Source organism: Spermophilus citellus (genome assembly GCF_964194105.1).
Source record: "Spermophilus citellus genome assembly, chromosome: 12".
NCBI lineage: Eukaryota > Metazoa > Chordata > Mammalia > Rodentia > Sciuridae > Spermophilus > Spermophilus citellus.
This window is the reverse complement of record NC_138198.1, coordinates 39,748,438-39,763,791: the sequence shown is the minus strand read 5'-3', so window position 1 is coordinate 39,763,791 and position 15,354 is coordinate 39,748,438.

Below are 15,354 nucleotides of genomic sequence, written 5' to 3'. Positions count from 1 at the left end.
CCAATGGAAACTTCTTAAAATAGTCAAATAGCAAATAAAGCAGGTCACCACAGGAAACCAGAATGAGGCGCAGTTAAGACACAAGTTCAGTGTTTCAGCATCTCCCAGCCACTGTCACACACAGCAATGACTGTTTTCTTCAACATGGTGATTCCAGAAAAGGGCCAAGCAGTAAGGTTTTCCCTATCAGCTATGACACTGCAGATGCCAGTTAGCACGTTGGTGGACCTGGGTTCCAATCCATTTCCACTGCGGTAGCAATCGGCATTTGGTGAAAAAGAACTCCCACCCTGTACTCAGACCCTGCCTGTCTGAATTTCATGAGCACCCAAAAGTTCAAGTAGTTTTTTTCTTAGCAGAGCCAGGTCTCAATCCTTATTTTGCTTAACAGCAGAAACTCTTCGGGTACATGTTCTGTGCTCGAGAACAAAGCAGCAGATAACGTTTTCTGGATGCTTAGAAGTGGAACAGTTCCCTTCTGAGGACTTTACAAACATAATCCATAGTAATCCTAGCACAAGCCAGCTGTCATTCACATTTTACAGATGAGGAAACCCCGGTGCTGGATGGGGAAGTAATTTGCTCACTGCTTCTCCCAGCAGGGTGGTATACTTGATCAGAGAATCGTCGCTGAAAGGCAGCACTGTCAGCTATGGCTGAGCTTCCGGTAGACAGAAACTAAGAAGTAGGTATCTGCTCTCCACTGCACCTTGCACGTAAAGAGCTGGGGCTAATTTTATACCTGCATATACAGACTCCAGGAAGATCTGCCTTCCATCTTGGGCTCAGCTGGTTACCAGATCCTCTACAGGCCCTTGGGATTGTGTTTTGCCTGCAAAGCACAGGGAAGGGATGGGGACAGCATTTCCCCATCTGAGTGCCCACAGCCAACGCTCAAGCCCCTTCCCAGACACATCAGGGTCCCCTCCCTGCCCCACAGTCTCTGCAGACCTGGTGGCTGGTGAGAGCACTGGGCGCAGGGGAAGAAGAGACAGGGTCGGATGGGACCATGCAGAGCTGGGTGGGGACCAGGGAGACTGGAGCATGGTGTGGCTCTGCTCCTCTCTGGGCCTTGAGTCAGGTGCCTGGTGTTCCAGGAGATGGGACCCTCCTGGCTTCCTCCCCAAGTATCAACAGAGGTGGGGTGTTTTCCAGAACACTCCCTCTCCTTCCTAGCCTACACTGCTCCTTCCGTTGTGGCTTTGGGGTCACAGGAGACACATGTGTGACCCATCGACAGGGCCTGCCATCTGTGGAAATGCAGGTGGGGGAGAGGACATTCCTCTCAAGATCTCAGGAAAATGTTTACAGAGATTGAAAGGTTGAAGGAGCGGTTCAATAAGGACTGTGCACATGTTGCCTGGATTCAACACCGAATATCTGCGGAATCTCCTCTCTCTCCCCATCCCCTCTTGCTGAACTGCTTAGAAGTTAGTTATGGACATCATGACACCTTATAAACTCCTCTGCAAACATCTCCTTAAAAAAAAACAAACAGATAGGGCCATGGTATTAATTAGGGAACCAATAGCATGTGTCACAGTAGTCGCTCCTACTACAGGACCCCCAGGGGGAGCTCAAAAATGCAACTGGCACCAAACCCTATATACAGTATGCTTCTTTCCTATACAGCAGATCCTAAAGTTTACTTGATAAATCAGGCACAGCTGAAATGATTGGTAGTAAACTGTAATAAAAGAAGAACCCTTATAACCATGTACTGTGATGAAAGTTATGTGAATATGGTCTCTTCCTCTTTCTGAAATTCTGAGGGTGTGCTCATCCTTCTTTATGTGATGATGTGAGATGATGTGACCACTCTGTGAGATGAGGTGAGGTAGATGACATGGGCATCTTGACACAGTGTCAGGTTACTATGCAACGGTTATATGAACACAGGTATTACATCACCAGGACAGTTGATCTCTGACGGACATGGCAACCAAGTGAGTAAGGGTCGGGTAGCCTATACAGCATGAGTACACTGGACAAAGGGACAATCTATGTCCCAGGGTGGGTGGAGGGGAATGGAATAAGATTTTATCATGCAATTTTAAATTTATGAGTTGTTTATTTCTGGAATTTTCTGTTTAATATATTTGGACCAATATTTTTGGCTGAAACAACAGCAGGAAACTGAAACCTCAAATAATACGAGAGAGAGAAAGAGAGAGAGAGAGCTTAAGGGACTGGAAAGTCCAAACTTGCAGGGCCAGCAGCAATCTGCAAATGTAGGTAAGAGATGGCTTTGTAGAATTGAATATAAAATCCATAAGGCAGGCTGGCAGACTGGAACACTCAGGTGGGATTCCCGTGTAGCAGTCTGGAAGCAAAGTTTCTTCTTCTTTCCAAACTTGCAGGGCCAGCAGCAATCTGCAAATGTAGGTAAGAGATGGCTTTGTAGAATTGAATATAAAATCCATAAGGCAGGCTGGCAGACTGGAACACTCAGGTGGGATTCCCGTGTAGCAGTCTGGAAGCAAAGTTTCTTCTTCTTCAGGGTTTCTTTGTCTTTATTTTCTTAAGGCCTTCAGCTGATTGGGGAAGGCCTGCCCACATTCTGGAAGATTCATCTGCTTTATTCAAAGTCAACAGGTTCAAATGCTGATCGATCACATCTACAAATATTGGTATTTGACCAAACAATTGGGCATCTTTGCTTAGCTAAGGTGACACATTTAATTTAAAGATATGTTAAATTAAGAGTGAGATTACTATAATAATAACCTGGAATTCATGATCCAATACTTCCTTGGAAGCCAGCTCAACTGACTGCTCAGCTGCTGCTCTTTGTGTAGAAAAGGAAAAGTCTCGATGCTATTGCATTGGCTTATGCAGCTCAGAGAGGATTCACACAAAGCCAATGAAAATGGAAACCAGGGCTAGAGGAGGGGACATGGGATGGAGAGAGCCAGAGAAGGAAGCAGTTCCCTGACACAAATGTGTCACCTGGTAAAAATAAATAAATACATGCATACATACATAAATAAAGTAAGATATCAAAAGGAGGCAAATTGTAAGCAAAACAACAAGAAAACAGGCCTGTTTGCTGTAAGCCACGGCACCAGAGATAATCTACCCTGGTTCTAGTCTCTTCATTGGAGGTTTTGCCCACCCAGTGATCTGGATTCATTCTAACAAAATCACAACAAACTAGAAATAAGTAGCCTATAAAATCATGCAGATTGAGATCATCACTGATTCTTAGTAAAGCAAGGGCCACGTCTGGGAAGTGTCAGAGATGCTTACCCTTTGGATTCTGGCAGGTCCTGTGCTAGGAGCCACAAGCATATATACGATGTATGGCACCTTTGGTTGTAAAGTGACGCCAGCTAGCCACTGAGATGATTATGTTAAAATTTACATTCATATGCAAACTGGACTCCCGCTGTTCACCTTGGCCTGCTACCGGACTCAAGTTACGGGACTTTACGGGACTGCTGGAGAGTTCCCATTGGTTGGGGAAGGATAGTAGGAGGGAATTCCGGAGGAGGTGGGAGGAGACGGGGGACCCCGGGGTTCCGGTCGGCGCGCGGTTCCGGTCGGACACCCTCGTGGGAGGACCGGTTTTTGACTTGCTGGCGCTGAGAGTGTTAGCGGCTTTTTCAAAATAAAGTTTTGTTCCTGCTTGATTGGCTCGTGATTCTGTGCCCAGCCAAGACTGCGGCATTGAGGTGATTAGCTCAAGAGGGCTCTGAATGGATTAATGACATTGTCTGGGGAGTGGGTTTGTTATAAAAGCAAGGGTCACACAGCAAGTTGGTGGCACCGGGTTAAAAGGCCCAGACTTTGCCCAATAGTGTAACAGCGTCACCTTGCTTTGTTTACCTTTTAGACTTACTCCTTTGAGCTACATACAGTACACTGAAGATATTAGCAAACCAAGCATACTTTCCACTATAAATGCTACTACCACCATTGCATGTTTCAAATGTCAAATACATTCAAATTGCTTCTACTCTCCTTCAAATTTGGGCACTTAATAAAAACATTCCTAAGAAAGGCTTTTAAAATGAAACTTAGAGGGGAATCCTTCAAGTCTCTTCACTGATAACACTCCAGCCATTGATTTAGGGCACTGCTGCAGGCTCTCAGGGGTAAAGGACTGCTCAGAGGGAACCAGGAGGAGCATAACCACAGGATTAGAAAAGAAGTAAGGCACCCGCCCACAAGGCAAGGATTGAGTAATTAACTCTTGATGAGAGTTTCTCATTAATGTGTCACTTGAATTGAGCTTTAGAATCTTGAAGAGTGTTCTTACTGAACCAGCATGCCCCTACAGAGTTACTGGGGACCTCACCCTGAGGTCACCATACCCATGTGTGTAGGGACATGGCATAGATCAGAACCATGGAACAGGATGAGAAGAAAAGAGAAAGGTTGAGTTTATTGTTTATATATTATCAAGCAGACATTTGATGACCTATAGAATTAAAACCATTCAACAGACATTTCCGGTGATAGGCACAGAGAGGCAGCTCTTCATGAGGTGATTTTCTACTAAAATGAACAGCTTAAGGACAGGTTGCCTTACTGCAGACTGGAAGGCCCTGCTTCCTCCCATGGCTAGATCTCAGTGGACAGAGCATTTGGGATTGCACATTGCTGATCCTGGTAGAGCAGAGTCAGGCTTCTGCTTTAAGGACTGAGGTTCAGGGCAGGACAGGTCCATGGTCTTCAAATAGTGGTGTTCTGTGTTTTTCTAGACTTCTTCTATCTTACTTTCTGCCCTAGGTTGTGTGGTAGGCGATGTTGATTAGTTTGCTGAACAGACACAAATATTTTCAGCAAAGTTCATGGCATCTCATATCCCACATTTCAGCCAAAGGTTTACAGCAGACTCTGGCTCCAGGCTGGGGCCCCCTTTCAAAATGAGGCACTTGGGACTTGCCCTTATTTCTTGTGCTTCCCAGTGAAGACTATGCATCCTCCTCCTTCTACAAGGATTGAGTGTCCCCTGGGAGCAAGCAGTCTTACTGAATATGCAGGAGGCACTGAGCATGCTCTCTGTTCCAACCCAGAGAGAGGAGACTAACTTCTAACCCTGCTTTGCTCTGAGATTGGCTCACTGGTATGGTGGGCATTTGGCTTCACAGGAGACTGAAGCTGTCTGAGCCAGGAATATTTCTAGAGCATTCGCTAAACTTTCTGAAGTTATCAGTGTGGCACAGGCACAGAGGATCTGGAGATCAGCAAAGAGACAGTCAGCTCTCCTTGCTAAAGAGAAACAATAGTTCTGTGCTCATGAGATTTGTGTCCACAGGACAGGGAGCTGCCTAGATTGCAAGTTCTCACTTCCCTAAACGGACATAGGAGGCTGACTCTTCAGACAAAGAAGAAAACATTGGAGAACAGAGTGAACCAGCAGAGGAAAGATGACAGATGGAGTAGAGCCAGAAAACTAGAAACAGTTAAGAAATTCCTGTCCCACCCAGGCAGTCCTATATGCAATCTGATGGTCACAAAGCAAGGATGCATGAAAAAGTACAACACTGGGGGAGGAAGCCTATGTTTTATTCCACCGACATGAAGGCTTCTCTTTATAGAGGTGTTTTGAACTGCAGGCCTCTGCTTTGTACTGGTGGACCCACTATCTAACTCAGTTCACTAGAACACCCAACAAATTACTCAGTGACTTTTGAACCCTTGGGCAATGTGCTGTCAGAGCTCTTCCTTCGGAAAGTGATCTCTCAGGAGCTGCCTACAGACCCTGCCCCTCCAACTGTCCATCTCCATCCCAATTCCAGTGAAGACTGAGATAAAACCAAACTACAGCTTCTATGATAGCTATCACAGTAAACTGTATAAACTGATGCATCAATGAATATAACTCAACAAGTAATGCTATCAAGGACTTGATTTACTTTGGGAGGATATGGACATATTGATAGACTCCTCCAATTTGAACTGCTTGCAGAACTTGCCTGGACTATATATCAGTTGCATACATTGTGAAATATCATCTGGTGCACCGAATTGTGGTACTGCTGGCATATTTTTGCTGATGGTGTCACCAGTGATGCAATTTCCTTGCCAGCTCACCCCATGTTTATTGTGGTAATACTGGCATATCTTTGCTGATGGTGTCACCAGTGACGCAATTTTTCCAAAGGAGCCGTCAATTGGCTTGGTGTCGTGGCATTTCTGTATCCTCCTCCCTTCTACTAGTGATGGTCTAAATTTGGGGGCCAACAGAGGTGAGGCAAAGAACCTCACCCCCCCACTGGCACCAAGGCTAAATTTGGGGGCCAACAGAGGTGAGGCAAGAACCTCACCCCCCCACTGGTGCATAGGCCTATCCACAAGCATGGCTGAATGCTGGACCGGTAGTCAGCGACGGGTTGCTCTGATTACAGTGGATTCAACCTAAGACAGGAAGCTGACGCCTAAAGGTCAGTTCTCCCATGACGGGTAAGAACCATATGTTAAATTGGACAACCTACCAGGCACGGTCCCTAGCCACATTGCTTGTTGCTTAATTAAACAGAAGGGGGCAGATGCTAGGAGCCACAAGCATATATACGATGTATGGCACCTTTGGTTGTAAAGTGACGCCAGCTAGCCACTGAGATGATTATGTTAAAATTTACATTCATATGCAAACTGGACTCCCGCTGTTCACCTTGGCCTGCTACCGGACTCAAGTTACGGGACTTTACGGGACTGCTGGAGAGTTCCCATTGGTTGGGGAAGGATAGTAGGAGGGAATTCCGGAGGAGGTGGGAGGAGACGGGGGACCCCGGGGTTCCGGTCGGCGCGCGGTTCCGGTCGGACACCCTCGTGGGAGGACCGGTTTTTGACTTGCTGGCGCTGAGAGTGTTAGCGGCTTTTTCAAAATAAAGTTTTGTTCCTGCTTGATTGGCTCGTGATTCTGTGCCCAGCCAAGACTGCGGCAGTCCTGGAGCTAGACCTGGGACCAACAAGCAGCAGCAGCAGCTGGAGATTCTGTCCCTATGTCCCTGGTCCAGTCCAATTGTTTTCCACACTCTCCCTCTGAACCCCCTTCTGGAAGCCTTAGAGGGGGCATCTGGACAAGCCCTGGGCTATGACTGCACTTTGACCCCTCTGCCCAGCAGGCTGGGAGGCCCCATTCCTCACCTGATGCTCTGGAGGGAGGCAGGGCGTGTAGAATCACTGTAGGTAGAATGAGGATGTGTGAAGGGAAGACAGATCTGAAAATCTTATCTGAAAATCTTAAACTTTTAAAATATCACGTGGGCACTCAAAAGGTTTCAAAGTGGGGACTATTTCAGATTTTCGATTTTTAGATTAGGGAAGCTCAATCAGTATTTGCAAATCAATATTTGCAAATATCCCCAAATCCAACATGAATTCTGAATTGTGAAACACTGGTACTCCCCAGCGTCTGGCTGAGGGTACTCACCTTGTGTGTACAATTGCCTGCTTCCCACACCCCTGTCACCCTGCTGTGCACCCAGAGCCTGTGGGTCCTGAGGCCAGGCCTGGCTGCAGCACTCTGCCTTCCCCAAGACCAGCACCAGGGGCGTCAGCTCAGAGGGCTGTTTGATTCTCACGGCACTGACTTTCTGTGCTCATCCAAGGGGCCCTTTTGCTATGACTACTCGGTGACCTTTTCCATCCACCAGACGTCCACGTGTGGGATGGTTTTTCCACCCACCTGTGCTAGCTAGGAAACTTCCAGATGACTAAGAACTTGAGCCATGCTTTTCAAGATGTGCTTCTCATGCCACTCGGAGACTGTCCACTGCAGGAAGGCAAGACCACAGCACAAGCCACCCCCAACTTCGTGCTGTAAAGAACTCATGCTGGCACATTCTATGGGCCAGGGGACGGTGGGGGGCGTGACCTCTTTTGCATGGTGCCTGGTCCTCGTCTGGGTAGACTCCAATGGCTAGTGTTGGAATCACCTAGAAACTCCTCTCTAGCATAAGGCTGGGTTCATCTGGGGTCACAGGAGACACAGGTGTGACCCACTGACAGGGCCTGCCATCTGTGGAAATGCAGGTTGGGGAGAGGACATTCCTCTCAAGCAGGTAACCTTACGATGACTCTTGCTTCTCCTGCATGAACCATCAGGGAGCCTCCAAGGCTGAATTTTCCAGGATCTTTAGACAGAAACTATATCTCCGCCTTTGACTTGGCATTTCCATAGCATTCTATTGGTTACCAGCCGGCCCTGACCATGAGACCAGATCTAAGGGGAGGGAGTGGGTCTCCCTCCCACTCTCAGTGGTGGGAGGGCCAGGTATATTGCTTGTGGGGTGGCAGACATTGTCAGCTGAGCTGGTTGCCCAAAAGCAGTCCTGTTCGCTCCTTCTGCTCACGCTGAGCCTCTGAGATGGACATGGGACTTGAATCCCCAACCCTCCAGCCCAGGACTGCTGCTACCAGGCCACATGTACTCCCCACGGACCTCTCAAAGAAAAACGCTTTGCTTTTCTCTTTGCACATTTTTTTTCCTGCTTCTGGGGCTTTCCAAATCAAATAAAGAAAACACGTGTCTTCCAGGTATGTCCTAGGTGCAGACAATTCTGCCCAGTGGTCATTTAAGATAAAAATGAAGTACGATTGGTTTTTGCTTTTAAATGAGAATCCAGCTGACAGCCTCTTGTCCACAGGGGCTGGCCCAGCCCCCCGTTGCTTCGGCAGTCCCCGAGTTTCTCCCTTCAAGGCTTTCCTTAGTGAGTCCTTCTGGCCCTGATCGACTGGGATGTGTAAAGAGAGGCCTCACTCACAAGGTCAGGCACGTGGAGGATGCTCTGTCAGTGTTTTGCCCTCGGTGGACGTGGGGGAAGTCCTCTGAGATTCCTGATCTACTTTATGCTGACCATCACCTCTGGACTAAGGTGAAGTCTGAATGGTTATAATAAAGACCCCCAAAATGCAGTAGCTACAATAAACTTGTTTCCCTGTCCTATGGGATGACAATGGTCTGGGCCAATGCTACAGCTCTGCTGTTTTCAATGCCGCCTGGCTTTTTTTTTTTTTTTTTTTTTTTTTTTTTTACACACACAGAGAGAGAGAGAATCACTTTAATATTTATTTTTTAGTTCTCGGCGGACACAACATCTTTGTCTGTATGTGGTGCTGAGGATCGAACCCGGGCCGCACACATGCCAGGCGAGCGCGCTACCACCTGAGCCACATCCCCAGCCCCAGAAATGTGTATTTTAATACAACGTGTTAATGTATGCTGTTTCTTTCTCCTATTTTTTTTGTACTAAGGATTAAACCCAGGGAAACTCTACCACTAAGCTATATCCCCAGCCATTTTTTTTTAAGAGAGAGAGTGAGAGAGATAGAGAGAGAAAGAGAGAGAGAGAGAGAGAGAGAGAGAGAGAGAGAGAGAGAGAGAATTTTAATATTTATTTTTTAGTTTTCAATGGACACAACATCTTTGTCTGTATGTGGTGCTGAGGATCGAACCCGGGCCGCACGCATGCCAGGCGAGCGCAATACCGCTTGAGCCACGTCCCCAGCCCAATGTCTGGCTTTATTTCTGGGTTCCAATCACTTAGGTTGGAGAGTCAGGGCAGAGGGGAGTAGTGGACACTCTCTCTGTTCTGAGGCATATGTCACTTCCTGTCCCATTTTATTGGCCTGAACTTGGTCACATGGTCATATCTAGCAACAAAGAAGACCAGAAAATGTGATCTGTAGATCAGAGTTAACTCACCCACTTGAAACTGTGGGTTTCTACCTAAACGGAAGAAATAATAAATGGACTTGGGGACAGTGAGTTGCCTCTGCGTTATGCTCCCACGTTTCTCTTCTTGATTTCCCATGAGGGAGCCGAATTTATGGAAATGCCATGACACTGGAGTTGGGAAGCATTTCTTACTGACCGCCAGTGCAGGTTGCATACAGAGCTTGCTTGCCTCTGAAAAAGCAAGATTTTAAGAAAGAAATCCTGTGGTCTGAATGACCACTGTTTCCTGGTCATGGGTTGTTTCTGGTATTCTGTTGGTCTTTAGAATCCAAGTCCAAATCCCAGCTGTCTCAGAAGCTAGACGTCAACCTCAATTACTTTACCTAAAAGTCATGTATCTTGTTAGGCAACTTTCAGTTACTATAATAACACACCTAAGATAACAACTTAGAAAGAGCAAAGGTTTGTTTTGGATCATGGTTCCCGAGGCTTTGGTCCATGCAGCCTGGCTCCCTTGCTCTTGGGACGGTGGGGAGTGAAGCTGAACTTCATGGTGGGGAACCTGAGGAAGAGCAAAGCTGCTCACTTCAGAATCAAAGGAGAGATCCTGAGAGAGGAAGGGGATGGAGTCCTCTAGTGACCTCCGCCTCCACCCACCAGGCCCCAGCTCCACCACTTCTCAATAATGCCACAGACTGGTGACCAAGCCCTTCAAAACACCTGGGAATCTGGGGGACATTGGGGGGACATTTGTCTAAAGGATAGCAGATACCATGTTATTGACTGTCCAGGATGAGTGTGAGGATTGAATGGAAAAATATATATATAAAGCCCTGGGTCTGAACCATTATAGGACGGAGTGAGGCAGGACATAGACCTCAGAGCCCGGTGGCCGGTCTCATAAATGGATCTGTGTGAGCTGTGGCAAAGCCGACCCTCAGGTCCTCCTGGAAGTTGCCCCTGCTGACTCTGCTGCTTCCTTTGTCTCACCCAAGGGAGAGCCTGACTGTGCTGGTGTTGGGGGGACTGGGAACTGATTGCACTCAGTCTTCCACGTGGTGTGGTAGAAGCAGCCTCGAGGGTCTGGGCTGTCTCCACAGAGACCATGTGTCAAAGGCGCCTCCTTCAGCTGGGGCTGCTTTTGAGAGGAAGTAGAACGCTTAGGAGGGGGAGCCTAATGGGGTGCTTTAGGTGACTTGGGGGTATTTCCTTGGAGGGGATTGTAGGACCAGTCTCTTCCTTTCTCCTCCCTCCCCCACCCCTCTCTTGCTCCCTGGTCGTGAAGTGCATGGCTTGGTTCCACCTCACGGTCTCTGTCATGATGTATCGCCTCACCACAGGCCCCAAAAGCAATGGGACTGACCAACCCTGGAGTGAAACCTCTGAACTGAGCCAAAGTAAACTTTCTCTTTTTATAAGCTGATCATCTCAGGCATTTGTTACAGTAACAGAGAGCTGACTGGTACAGATGGTGTAGACAGCCCATCAACCCTACCTGGGTGGACTGACGGCTTCCTGCTCAGGCTGAGCATCTCGGGCGTGCAGTCAGTGGTCAGCTCCTGGTTTCTGGGTGCACCTAGACCTGTGGGGGTGAATCAGGAGAATTCGGGACTTCCCTCTCCTGTGGGTCATGTGGAGGCATGCCCAACTCTGACAGTGCTGCTTAGATAGTCCAATTGTGTAAGAGTCTGGGGTTTGGGACTTGTCTTCTGTAGGTTGTAATCATCTTGGTATAGACTCTGAGGCCCCCAGCCCTGCCGTTTGGGCTTCCTGTCTTTACGAGATAGCTCAGCCAGCTCAAGGCATCTGCTCCGATGGTCTCTATGAAAGCCCTGGACAGCCAGGCAGGAACAGCCAGCAGCCCAACCCACTGACTGGATGATGTGAGAGCTGACCTGGCACCTGAGTCAAAGGGTGAGCTCACCAGGTGTGAGTCATGCCAGGCTTTGTAGTTGGTACAAACATTTCTATTCCTGGCCCTAGGAGTGGCCCTGCCTGCAATTAAGCACAATCCCTAATGTCTGTCTAATGCCCATAATATCTCCAAGAGATATTGTGTCATTCTTATGTTATAAATGGAACTTAAGGGTTCTTGTTGTCTCAGGCTGCTGAAGCTGCAATAGGTGTTCATTTTTCACTGACTAGCATGATGTCCGAGTGTCCAAAGGAGGAGGAGGAGGGGGAGAGGAGGGGGAGGGGAGGAGAGGGATGAGGGGGAGGGGGGGAAGAGGGGGAGGAGAGGGAGGAGGAGGAGAGGGAGGAGGAGGAGGGGGAGGAGGAGGAGAGGGAGGAGGAGGAGGGGAAGGAGAAGGATGAGGAGGAGGAGGGGGAGGAGAGGGAGGAGGAGGAGGAGAGAGAGGAGGGGAGGAGGAGGAGGGGGAGGAAGAGGAGGGGGAAGAGGAGGGGGGGAGGAGGGGGAGTTGGAGGAGGACGGGGAGAGGAGGGAGAGGAGAGGGAGGAGGGAGAGGAGAGGGAGGAGGGGGAGGAGGGGGAGGAGGAGGGGGAGTTGGAGGAGGATGGGGAGGAGAAGGGGGAGGAGAGGGAGGAGGGGAGGAGGAGGAGGGGGAGTTGGAGGAGGAAGGGGAGAGGAGGGAGAGGGGGGGGAGAGGGAGGAGGGGGAGGAGGAGGGGGAGTTGGAGGAGGAAGGGGAGAGGAGGGAGAGGAGGGAGAGGGAGGAGGGGGAGGAGGAGGGGGAGTTGGAGGAGGCAGGGGAGAGGAGGGAGAGGGGGAGGAGAGGGAGGAGGGGGAGGAGAGGGAGGAGGGGGAGGAGGGGGAGGAGGAGGAGGAATAAGTTGAGGAAGAGGAAGAAGAAATGGAGGGAAGAAGAAAAGAGTGAGAAGATGGTGGAATTGACATGAGGTTGCCTTGCTTCATGTTGTTTCCCACATGTCAAATATAATGACTGCTGCCATTACCTACCCCACCACATCTTCAGAGCCAAGACAAGAACTTGTATTCTCAGAATGCGAGAGAGAAAAATGGCAACCCTAAAGGACACTTGCCATCCCCGGTTGCCATCTCCCTAGGGCCCTGTATTCCTAACTTCCATTTAGGTGATGAGTCAAGCACGTCCCACATGTGCAAGACAAAGGGCCAGGCCGGAGCACCGACACCCCTACCCCCTTAACACGATAGGTTTTCCTTTGCCTCCAGGGATACTCAAAGCTGTGGAACCCAACTTTCCAAGCCCTGGGCCTTTTGAACAACAAAATATGGATCAAGTATCAATAAATAAAAAACTATAAACCTCTGTATCCATGTTGAGTATGCCTTATCTGAAATGCCAGATGTCAGAGTGTTTTCTGATTGGGAAATCTTTGCATAGGCTTTACCAGGTGAGCATCGCTAATCTGAAAATCCATAATCCAAAATACTGACACTTTTTCAGCACCATATCAAAAAGCTTCAGATTTCAGAGCATTTTGGATTTGGGACTCTTCTGATTAGGGAGGTTCAATCTGAACACGATCCAGGAAAGATAATGAAGGCAAAGGATTGGCACGAGGATAGCTAAAATATTTTCATTTGGTTTATTCGAAAAGCAAAAAAGCTGAAAATGGTATCTGCTCATTTAGAGACATGAGAGAAAGATGTCAATCTCAGGAAAAACCATCTTTAGATAAATTGGCTAGCTGACTCACAAATTCTTAAATGGCAGAGGGTGCTAGAATTTTGGAGATGACATGGAGCTCTTCATTGTGTTGTTACACATGTCCTTCCACACCCGATTCACTGCGCTGGCCTCCTGAAGTCCTCAGCCAGTGATGTGTGGTGGCCTGGGCACCAAGAGGAGAAACACCTGTGGCTAGAGGGCTGGGCTTGCTGCAGCCTGCTCTGGTCCTGCCCGCCTCCCTCCCAGACTCATTGTTCTGTACGCACAAAGGGCCTGGCAAGTCTCAACCAGGTTTAAAGTGCCATCTCTTTTCCTACAAACAAAGAAGTCACTTCTCTCTACTAAACACGGTGCTGCATGGTAGGAGGTGATTCACAGAAATGGTTAACATTAGAAAATTGGATTACACTTGGACTCCTTCTTCTGGAATTCTGTTACTCGTTTTATTGTTCCCATGTATTTTGCAGAGAGATGATCCCATAGTCACTCAGAGATAAGCAAAGAAACAATGGTGACCATTCTCTGTGTACTTGCTATGTGACAAGTGGCTTACCTGTGTTCCTGCAATCCTATGGTTACTTAAATCAGTAAAGAACAGAGTAGAATGTTCCAGTCTGTGTTTTGCAGATGAGGAGACTGAGACCCAAAGCAGCTAAGTAATTCCCAGTATCTCAGAGCTAATGAATGAAATCCAAATACTAACCATCCTGACCTAAAGACACCCTCCCAAGTGCCTCAGTGGCTGACTGTCCAGTCAGGGGCCAGCCAGCAGCCACCCAAAGATCCTTCCACCTCCCTAGCAGACAGGCCCTGCCAAGTTCTCACCTCCTCTGTGAAGAGGACTCCACCTCCCAGCATTTCTCCATGATGCTCTGCTTCATGGTTCAAATCAAGAGCAAAAAATGGAAACCAGGCTCAGTGGCACTCACAGGCCTGTAATCCCAGTTACTCAAGAGGCTGAGGAAGGAGGATCAAGAGTTGAGGCCAGCTTGGGCAACTGGGTAAGATCCTGTCTCAAAATAAAATAAAAGGGCTAGGGATGTACTTCAATGATACTATGCACAAGGCCCTGGGTTGAGTCCCTAATGAAAAAGGAAAGAAACACAAAACACAAAATTATGGCTCCAAGAATGGTCAAAATATTCCTCTGTAAGCACACAGAAAAAGAAAAAAATTCCCAAGGGAACTTGGAGGAAATAATGACATCCATTTTTGAAACTATCTACTACAAAAAAAAAAAAAAAATACTGCTAATTTAAATTACTTAAAGGATCAATCTCCATGAAGAAAAGTGTTGAGGGAAACTTCTTTAATGAATTGAAAAGAGGGACCAGTGCTTAATTCTTTCCTCTGTACCTCAGAATGTGTCTGGACTGTATTTTTCCCTTGAATGGTTTCACACTCCCATTACATCTGATTATCCGTGGCCATTCACCTACATTAATACGCACATTCCTATAAGCCTGGTTTCAGGAGCCCAGCATCTCCTGATACATGCCTCCAGAAAACAGTCATGAGAAAACTCAGTCTCTCTGTGACCAGGGCCTTTGTCAGGTTCTGGACAACGGGTAGAAAGAGAAAGATAGAAAGTGGAACACTTGAGGGACCAGACCGCAGAAGGCTCCATGTTCTAAAGACCTTCTGGAAGCCAGCGTTTTCTGTTTGAAGAAGCGCGTGAGTTCCCCAGCCAGGGGCATCATGAGCCTTGGAGGACACCTGTCAGGACTTGCAGGTCTCAGGGGCCTCTGGGACCTGGGTTTTGTGGTCCTTATTCAACCCACAGCAGGAGCCAGCACACAGGACAGAGCCCCTCTGCTCTGCTCTGCCTGCAGCTCCTCCCAGCCGCTTAGCCTAGGGGTTCACTGGCCGAACCCCCTTCCTTCCTGAGGCAGTTTCCGTGCCCCACTGCAAACAGGTGGGGAAGCCGAGGCACAGGTGAAGGGACTCTGCAGGGCCTGCAGAGTGGGCAGCAGGCAGAGCTCAGGCCAGCTCCATCCCGGACGGTTCCTCAAGGAGGATGGGGTGTGACCAGGGCCAAGTCCTGCTTTTGGAAGTGACTTCCCTCTTAAAATAGATGTGTAAGAATTGGAGTTCAGGTGGTGATGCTCAT